Below are 10,140 nucleotides of genomic sequence, written 5' to 3' on the forward strand. Positions count from 1 at the left end.
GGAAAATACAGAGCAGAGATCAAGAAAGTAATTACTTTGCGAAGAAAATGAAGAACAGCGCGGAGGATCAGTAGTCCAGCATATGTTGGGGAAGTTGAAATCCCCCAGTAATATAATGGGGTTTGAAGGATGCCGCAAAGTAAGTGTGTTAAGCACATCGTGAAGCTCAGCGGTAAAAGTGGGTGGGTAGGAGGGAGAGCGGTAGCAAACAACGATCGTAATTTTACGATGACCGATATCAACGCAAGCACACACAACTTCAAGGTTACAGTGAATGTGGACTTGATGACACAGCAAGGACTTTGAAATAGCGAGTAGTACGCCTCCGCCTTGGCGAGCAGTGCGATCGCAATGGAAGATACGGAAACGAGACAGGTCAAATATTTCACAATCTTGCACTTGAGGTTGTAGCTACGTTTCTGTTAATGCAATAATACCAGCATCACAGCTATCGACGAGCGAGTCAAGTGCTTCGCGCTTGCTAATAACACTTCTGGCGTTAGCAACGAGCACTGAGGCTTGTGCTGTTAAAAATATACCGTTGCCCCTCGCACGTTCTTACGTAGCAGGCTGATGACGCAGATTGTCAGGTACGCGTGCGTGATCTGGAACAACACTTTTAACCTGCTTAACGCTGTCACTTGTTGGATCGTACATGAAACATTTCCTATCAATGAAAAGCTTGTTAAAACGTAGTTTAAATGAGGGGGAATCAGGCTGGTTTTTACCAAATTCGAGAAGCTTTTTCCTAGCGAGTCTTGTCGCAGGCGAGTAGTCCTCAGATGCTGAAATGTTGATACCTTTCAGCTTGCTGCGCGATGAAAGCAAGCTCTCCTTAATTTTAAAGTTCGATAGTTTCATTATAACAGGGCGACACTTCGTGTTCGACAAAGTCCCAATTCGATGCGCCCGTTCAACTGAGTTTGGTGGTAAGGCACTTCCCATCACAGACGATAGAGCATCTAGGGCTTTCTGTTCAGTTTGCAGCCATGATTCACGGGAATCGGGTATGCCGTGAAAGATGACGTTATTACGCCTTGATCTGTCCTCCAAGTCATCCAAGCGCGAGACTATTGTGTCCTGCTGCTTTTCCAACCGCTCGGCGCTCTCTTGAATTATGGCGAAATCATTGCAAACAATGTCTAGTGCATCAGATTTACTTTCAAGCGATTCAAGGCGGCGGAAAATATCGGTTAGCTTGCTTTCAATTGCGTTTTGGCTAGTTTTCACAACCTTCATATCCGATTTCAACTCGGACTGACCTTTAGCAAGCTCAGCTGTCGTCTTCTTTATGTCTTTAAGCATGGATAAGACGGTGCTCATCTGATTAGACTGGGGTTCGGAAACACTACACGAGGCAGGGGCATCCTCAGGTGACTTCTGCACCTTTGGAGGCCCCGGGTTTTCCTCGACATCACCGCATTGCAACAACAACAGCACCACATCGAGGCAATCACACACAGTAGCATGTAGGAAAAGTGGGCATGGGAGCAGCAAAAGGGAGCGATTGTCACTCCGTTTAGCATACAGAGCCAAAATGTTACGCACCTGTGGAGCGAAGAAAAGTTGCGCATGAGGCATTGTGCACCCATTGCTGCTCACATGCCCATTGAAGGAGACGCTCATCAGCAAGCTGCTTTTGAAGGGGCTGGGAAAGGGCGGTAAATCAGCCGATGCTGTCGTTCTGGAAGCGATGAGGTGTCCGTCTAGCGGCACATCCAGGAAGGACGGAAAGTTATGCAGACCACACGTGGGGGTGACGAACTCTTGCCGATCTCGGGCAGCATCAACGCAGCCGCCTACGGTAGGGCAGATATGGATGGGCGCAGAAGGTGAAGCAAGGGCCAGCATCAGCAAAATCTGTGGAGCGAAGAAAAGTTGCGCATGAGGCACTGTGAACCGATTGCTGCTCACATGCCCACTCACCCGCTCACATATTCCATGTATCTTGCCAATAGCTTCTGATCATACTACACAAGAATAGCTTTAGGTCCAGGAATGAAACAGGAGCTCCACTTTCATGGCCTCTATAAGTGATCGACAGTGGTGCACCGCCGGGGGGAGGGGGGGAGGGTGTTGTAACTCCCCCCCCCCCTGAGACCGAGTTAACCCCCCCCCCCCCCACGCGTCCAGCCCCACCAGTCCAACATGTACCTTCAGTGCTCTGTTCACATTGTCATTACAATTCAGGAGGTGGCTTAAGGTCGAATTTTCCTGATTAACAAAGACACTCTATCACTGTCTTGTATTTATTCATTCACTCTTAAATTAATTTGAGTAAAACGCTGAATAAATAGACCTCGTCATCATCCTTGGTGTCATTATATTATTATAATTATTAGGCATTTTGTTTGTTGTTGGATTCCTCTTGCTAAAACAAGGAAATTGCATATTATGCAAAGTGCTTGCTCCCCCCCCCCTCCCCCCACCACAAGAATTTAACCCCCCCTTGCAGAGATCCTGGGTGCGCTACTGGTGATGGATGCCGCTTCCTGATCCGCAGGCCAGAGGTGGAACCTGGGCAGCCTTCATGGGGAAGGGGGCCCTCATCAAAATATGTAGAAGAGAAGGGGAGACCTCACTGCATACTATGAGCGCTAAAATTCCTACATTCTAAGGGAATGCCTGGGCCCCCAGGGCTCAGAATCTGCCAGTGCCGCAAGCTCATTTCATTGTAAGCTTCGGCGAGCAGGCACCAAACACAATTAAGCCATGCACAGATACTTGTGCAACTAGCTTAGTACCATGTTTTTGTGGTTTTTGTATGTTTCCACTACTTTCACTGTGCTAAAGCAGTCAGTGTGTAGTAATAGAGCTTTATGAATGCTTGTGCCTATAATATATTTTATGGCGAAAGTAACTGATAGTGCTTTAGTTGTAAGAATGCTTGTTTGCAGATTAACAGACTCACATGAAATAAAAGAAAGTCCCAGTGCTGCAAACAACGCTCTTGCTTGTGAGTTTGAGGCGTCAGTGAAAAACTCTGAGCATGCATACTTATATTTCAGTTCTAGATAGTGCAGTCGTATAAATGCAAACCTAGCATATGCTTGGAAGTTTAAGAAATGAGGTGTCACACTCTTTGCACTGCCACTGTCAAGGTGGCAAATGTTTAGCAGGGGTCATTAAACTATTTTTAAGGATCGATATGTCTAAGATCTGTCAGCAATGGTCCTAACATGCATTGTGAATGGCAGTCTGCATGTCGGCCATGTAAATAGATCAGAGTATTCGACATATCCTCTACTACAGTGTGGCAGCGGTGTTCAGGATCTGAGTGAAGAAGAAGTAGTTTAATGATTTGAAAATGTAGAGAGGTTGGCCGGGAAATGGAACATCTGGCCTGCTACTCTAGGTAAGGGAAGGGGAAGAGGGGAAGAAAGAGGGTCACAATGGGGGATGACAATGGGAGGAACGAGGTGAAAGGACACATTGCATAAATGTTGTCACAAGCGTGAGTCCAGGCCCATATCGCCTAAGAAACGTGAAATAGCACGCATTGTCTCTATCGTCTGCCAACTCTGTGGCCATGCGCCCAGCAAGAGGTCCTCCGACAGTGGTCCATTGTATAAATGCCTCAAGGATCTGAGTGAACTATAACATTAGTCTACTAAGTGACGCACTTGACTGGGGACTGGGAGGTGGGGGAGGGGTGGAGTGGGGCTTTGCCAACCACAAACATACACAGACATTTCGGGGAGGGGACGCGTCCATTGTGACCCCCCCCCCCCCTGGCTATATGCAACTGACTTTGCTACAGGAGCCGAGCATTTGGGGCACATTTCTTAGTCAACTTTAGGCGATCCCTAAGGCCAGTGGATGGATGGTGTAAGGGTCACTCCAGGCTAGAGATACTTCCTATGCCCATGTAAGATCACAGGGAACGAAGCAGACATACCGAGGAAGTAAGGCGCATATATATGTGTGCCGCCAGAGGTTAGATTTCAGTGCGTAGTGGAGAGCATGGCGATCAAATGGAAGGAATACAGCTAGGTGTCACATATGAGGCAGGTGATTGAGCCAATTGGTCTGCCCAAGTGGTTGAACCAATTCCATCTATGCCCTTGTACTTAGTGCACCTCAGTTGTAGGGTCTGTAGATTTATTGACAGATTTGTAGCATTTTTAATTGTAACTTATTTGAGGTGCTTCACTGCAGTGAGTAATTGGGCACGTTAAGTTAAGGCGCTCGAGCGCGCTCTAGCAAGCAGAGTGCACTCTTTTAAACTTAACAGCTAAAAAGCGACTTCCGGTGCCTAATTACGGAGTGCGCTCTACACGCTCCACCCTGGAAACGGTGCGCGAGAGAGCGTGCCTGCACGGCTTCCGGAAAAATGACATTAAGTTAAGCTTCGAAGGCGTTGCACTCGAGCGCACTCGAGCGTGCTCCTTTGGAGTTCGGAGCGTGCTAACTTAATGTGCCCATTGAGTCTTTTGTCGTAAGTGATCAAGGAATGATTTGCACTATTGTGATGTTGGGTGCTGTACTGATGGATTTGATGGCATCGTGCGAGGTTTGCAATTCAAATAGTAGTGAGTTGGGCGTTTCAGCCTTGTGCATGATGGAAAATATAATATCGGGGTGAGATGGGCTCACATAGTTTTGCTATGCTCGGCATGTCACAGATGCCCATTTCTGGTAATTCTCTCAAGATGCCACAGCGCAAAGTTGTGTCACGTACAAGCTTTTTCCATATCTTGGAATGTAGATAGAGAGAATCTCATGGGCTCAGTGTATACCAATTGTGGTTGATCGTTAACTTGCCCTCCCTAAAGCCACATTCATTAAGGATTAAGTAGCTTAATTTATAGAAATGCATAGACAGCTATAGTAAGTACCACGTACAGCCATGTAGCTAGCTGCCGAAGATGGATCCCTTGCTTCCTTGAGAAGAGGAATTACAATGGATTTTTTTTATGCAGTACGAAGATGCCCGCAATGACAGATTTTGTTATAATTTAAAGGATCATTATATAGTGTTTCAGGGTGCAAGTGTTTTAATGTCTCGTGTATTTATAATCGATCAAGTTCGATCCAGGGGCAGACTTATTACAGAAATTTAAGGAAGCTTTAAGCTCAGAATGATAATGGCATTGTGGAACATACTTGCAGTTGAGTTGTTTTTGTTGAGCCATTTCATATAAAAGAATCTTATAATGTGCATTACTAGGAAACATGTTCAAAATTTGCAGCTCCCACCCTCCCAGGTGAATTCTTTGCCTGGCCTCATAATGTGTTCCCTTAATTGATAATTTGCCAATGGCAAAGCGCGGCTTCGCTTTCGTTTTAGCCTTTCAAGAGCACCAAAGAAGACCCACGACTGAGTGATCACCTTTCAGTACAGTTTTGAATGCATTTTCAAGACCTCCGCGATCGGCCCAGTTTACTATTACTCTATCGAGAATCGGCTCATTTTACTGAACGATACGCACGAGGACGCGGCTAATCCCAGGGACGCGGGAAAATAAAGCTTTCCGCGGTCCGAATAAAGCTTAAGACGCACAGCGCTGAGCTCAAGAGGCCAGTGGTGATCATACTACACAGTGCGTGCGCAATGGTGACTGCCGCATATGGACCCGACCCGGTTTCTCCGCGGTCCGAGTCAGTAATGTTTGCGCAGCTATGAGCGCTTGTTGTCGTCTGGCAATAAGACGCAGCGTGCCTGTTCCCAGGGCTCTCGGGTGCCGCGCTGCAGCAAATTGCTTTCTTTCTCGCGGTATTTTTGCTGTCTTCATTATAAGAGGCCAGGCGCGTTTTGCGTGGAGGTGCCTGATCCCCGCCGCCGTCATACCCCGCTGGCCCGCCTACACAAGAATAGCTTCATAAAGTGTTACTCGCGGCGCGCTTCCTGGTTGATTTTTTTATCTTCGATCTCGCAAACGACTCGCGGCCTAATTCAATCACATTTATACGTGTGTATGTTTAAAATACAGCCTTTCCTAAGTTTTTCTTTTTCGCTGGTAGACAGCCTCCTTTACCTAGCCAGCACCGGTTAGTTTCCCTTGCGTTGCGCGTGCTCTTTCGTTGCAATTATTTGACGATATGGCCCACAAAACCCGAGCTGGTGTAAAAATAACCGATGTGAAAATAAGGTTTAGTTAGTTTGAGGTAACTTGTCTGTGTCATTCGAGTGCACAAAATACATTTACAGTGTACAATCAATCATGAAAGAGATATGTAAGGGCTGCAGTTTCGAGATAAAAAAAAACGTATCCGGGATAGTGAGAGTTTTTTTTTTTTTATTCACATGGGGGGGGGGTTCTGTACATCAACCTTATTACACACAATATATGTGCAAACAAGAAAACGCAAGTCATATCCAGCCAGATTGCGAATACATACATCAGCATTCGGTGAGTGCTGTGAACATTTCATAAATAACCATTAAACACAACATGAAAAAATAAACAACACTGCATACATATACGCTGTGTAAACGTCGACATGATGATGTATGTAACAGACGGCGCCCAGTGTACGCTTGCAGCAAAAGTGATTATTGATATGAAAAGTTGCTTGTACAGTGCTTAAAATAAATTTTAGCAGAAGCAATCGTCTGCTGCACAGGCTACACACACGCGCTCATTTTGGTCCCATGATGCCCCTTAACTCTACCACCTGGGCATAGTGACTTAAAGACCGCGTACCCACCTGAGAGGAATGAAACGGCTACAAATATGAGATCAGCGTGCCGTGCCTGTTAGGGGCCGCTCTCCCCAGACGAAGCACTGCTCTTTAGTCCCAAATAACCAGTACCGAAAAAAAAAAAAAAAAAACGGCCCGGGTGCCGTGAAAAAGGAAAATAGGTGGCGCGGGGATACAGCGCGCACAGAGCCCATCAAAACGAAAAAAGCCTATGCGACGCGCGTCAATAACATTGCTTTCTTTCTTATTTAAATGAAAAAACACTGCGGTAGTCTAAACATTCTTGACACACCTAATAGCTAATATCTCTTCCGTCGCTCTGGGTCCGTTCTTCGGGACATGCAGCGCCATCTGTGTCGCCGGCAAGCACTCATAGGTTGGTTGTTTGCGTGCGCCTCCAATGCATCCTAGGGAAATGGCAGCGATTAGCGACCACCGCGTGTTGTTTTACGGTTTCCGCAGGATAAATAATGTTGACAGCTACTTTAAGAAGAGTTGCTTGTCGATTGGGAGGAAACTGTACGCGAGTGGGCATGTGTACGGTAACAAATAGGAATTACTGAGCGCGACGAGGCCGTCCGATATCGTCGGGAAATGCATAGCACAAATGAAATCCGTAGGCTACGAGGTGCGACTGCAGGCGAGCTTTTTGTTTTTTGATTCTCGTATGTGTAAGTAATTAGGCTGACATTGCTCTTTTTTTTTAGTTATCAGCAGGAGAGAGAATCATAACACAAGCGAGCTGCACATGCAAGGCTGGCTGCGCGTGCTGGTGCAAACACGCCGTGGCTGTGGCAGTGTTTGTAAATGATTACAAACAAACGTCTTGCGCTGATTTGCCGTGCACGTGGAACAAGCCTTCCAACCGGCCAAACCTTGATGCCAAGAAGCCTTCAAGAAGAAAAAAAGGGAAACAAGCTACTGTGAAACTCTATCCCAGTGGCGCAACGACGGGGGGGGGGGGGGGGGATTCGGGGGTTGTAACCCCCCCCCCCCTGAGGCCGACTTAACCCCCTTTTGTTTAACCCCTTTTATTTCCTTACGCATTTGAGTGCTGCAACTTAGATGTAAGACGCGCAATCGGCTGCACACTCGCAAAAAGCGCATTTTTTTGACAATTTCCCGTGAAGAAATCGAAATTAGTGCTGTTTAGATGGTATTGGCAAACTGTCAACCCCCCCCCCCCCCCCCCCCCCCTGGCAGAGATCCTGGGTGCGCTACTGCTCTGTCCCATCTCACTAACGGCCGCGCTTCATAAGTCTTGACTTCCTTATTTTAGCCACGCTGTCATTGACTCCTAAGAATTGAAAAAAAAAATAGTTTGCTCCAAGCTTTGCTAACGCTCCCCTTTGGTACCTCTAAAGCTTAGTCTTGGGCAACACGCCATCATTTTTTTTTTTTTTTTTGTAGCACGAGGGAAATAATGTCGGCTCGTATGATGGTGCTGAGCTATCGAGCTCTTTTCGTTCCTAACAAAGTGGACACTGCAAATGTGCGTCTGATTCCGCACCGGCCGCCAGTGCTCGCCATTCGGGCTGGAAAAGAGAAATTAATTGTTCATACATGAGTACAAAAGGCAAAAATAAGCACATTAAAGTTAGATCGTTCATGGACGAAGTCCGAGGCGTTGTTTATCTTGCGCGCCGCACAGCCATGATCCAACGTTGTCTTCTTTCAGTTTCGTACGATTTCCAGAACCGGTACAATTTTACAGGCAGTTCTTTTCCAACAGTGTTCCTATAGCTATTATGGCAGCCATACACGCAGCGGTACGGAGAAGTGCCGGACTTTCGCGACTTTTTCGCGTCCTTTTGGCGAGCTGCCATGCTGCTCTAACGTGACTGCGCGCCTGGGATACAGTGTACTAGAAGGGGGCAGTGGGCTTACTCTCTGGCGGAGGCTATGCGATGCGGCGGCTCCACGAATGTCACAAATATGAGCTTCTCCAATAGCCCGAGCGGCGGCGCTGGCGTCGGTTTCAATGCGTCGCTGGCGCTGGCGTCGGCTTCACTCTCACGAGTGAAGCCGACGGGAGCGGACGTGTCGAGTCGAGGTGCCATTTCAGCGCAGCAGGAGCAGCGTGCCAAAGAGATAAGTTTTGTTATTTTATATTTCACTTTTTGGTTTTTTTAGGAGGGTTAGCTTAGCCAAACAATCTTTATAAATTATTTTAATGCTTTCTCACTTTCTTGGTCTTCTCGCTTAGATAAAAGTAGGTAAAGAATTTTTTTTTCTTTTCCACATCTACGCCTTGTTAGTACGAGATGATGGTTGGTACTAGGGGGAACCCACGCGTGCGTTGTTCTGAGTGCGAGCGTTCCTACGCGCTGGAAGAAACGCGGTTTAAATCAGCACGCGAAGCGAATGGTGCAGATTTTATCTGTAGGATGTGTGTGCTAGGGTCGCGGCTAGACCGCCTAGAGCAAGACAAGGATAAGTTAGCTAAGCGGGTTGGAAAGCTAGAAAAGGAACTTCAAATCGAGCAGAAGCAGAGGAAGGAGGCAGAAGAAAAGCTAGCTAACGCAGAAATCCAGCTGAGCGCCACCATTCTGCAAAGCAATGATGAACGCATCGAGGCGAGCACCGCGAACGGAGCTGGCTCCGATGCGAGTGTAGAGACAGCCGAACCCGCCACGCCGGTAAGCAGTGGCGCAAACGTCAGTGATAGTCACGAAGGGGATACCACTGACGCGGCCGGGGAAGAAAACAAAGCCAAGGGCAAGAATAAGAAAGGAGGGGAGGGCATTGTGACTTCGGGGGCAGCTTTCGGCGGTGAGGGGGAAGGAAAGCGTCGAGTTGTCTTTGTTGGGGATTCCAACATGCGTAAAGTAGAACCGGCGATAGCAGAGAGGGTAGGGGCAGACGAACGAGTCCAGGTTAGCGCGCTTCCGGGAAAGCCGATTAGAGAGGTGATCGCGAAGGCCAAGGAACGCATGTGGGACACAATGGAGGAGAGACACCTAGTGGTGATAATGGGCGGAGTGATTGACGTACTGAACGGACGAGCAGCAGGAATCACAAAGCAAATAGCCAAAGGGGTCACCGACCTGCGGAATGTTTCAAAAGAAGTACAAATCGCGGTGTGCACGGTGCCAGAGGTTGAAAGGCAGGGTTATAAAATTGAAAGGGCAGTTCTTGCAGTAAACAGGGAAATTTGGACTCTAGCTAAAGCAATGAATTTTACGGTCATTGACATCAACCGTGAAGTGCACCGAGCAGGCCGCGAAGGCGCTTTTGTGCGTGACGGGATACATTTTAGTGAAAGTGTAGCAACACCGGTCGGAAATCGATTCGCGGCACGAGCTGTAGCTTTTTTAGGCGGGCCCCAGGCAATCAGGAAGCAGGATTAGGTATTGAACATAGCGAAACACCAGTAAAGGGCAGAATTAGGCGACCAGGAGTCAGGAAAAGACGCAGAAAGGATAAGAATAGAGAAGGTAAAATTTGCTACATTAACATGCAGGGTGGTCGTAAGCAGGAAAAATGGCTGGAAAT

The sequence above is a fragment of the Dermacentor silvarum genome, chromosome 5 (assembly GCF_013339745.2).
Source record: "Dermacentor silvarum isolate Dsil-2018 chromosome 5, BIME_Dsil_1.4, whole genome shotgun sequence".
NCBI classification, from domain to species: domain Eukaryota; kingdom Metazoa; phylum Arthropoda; class Arachnida; order Ixodida; family Ixodidae; genus Dermacentor; species Dermacentor silvarum.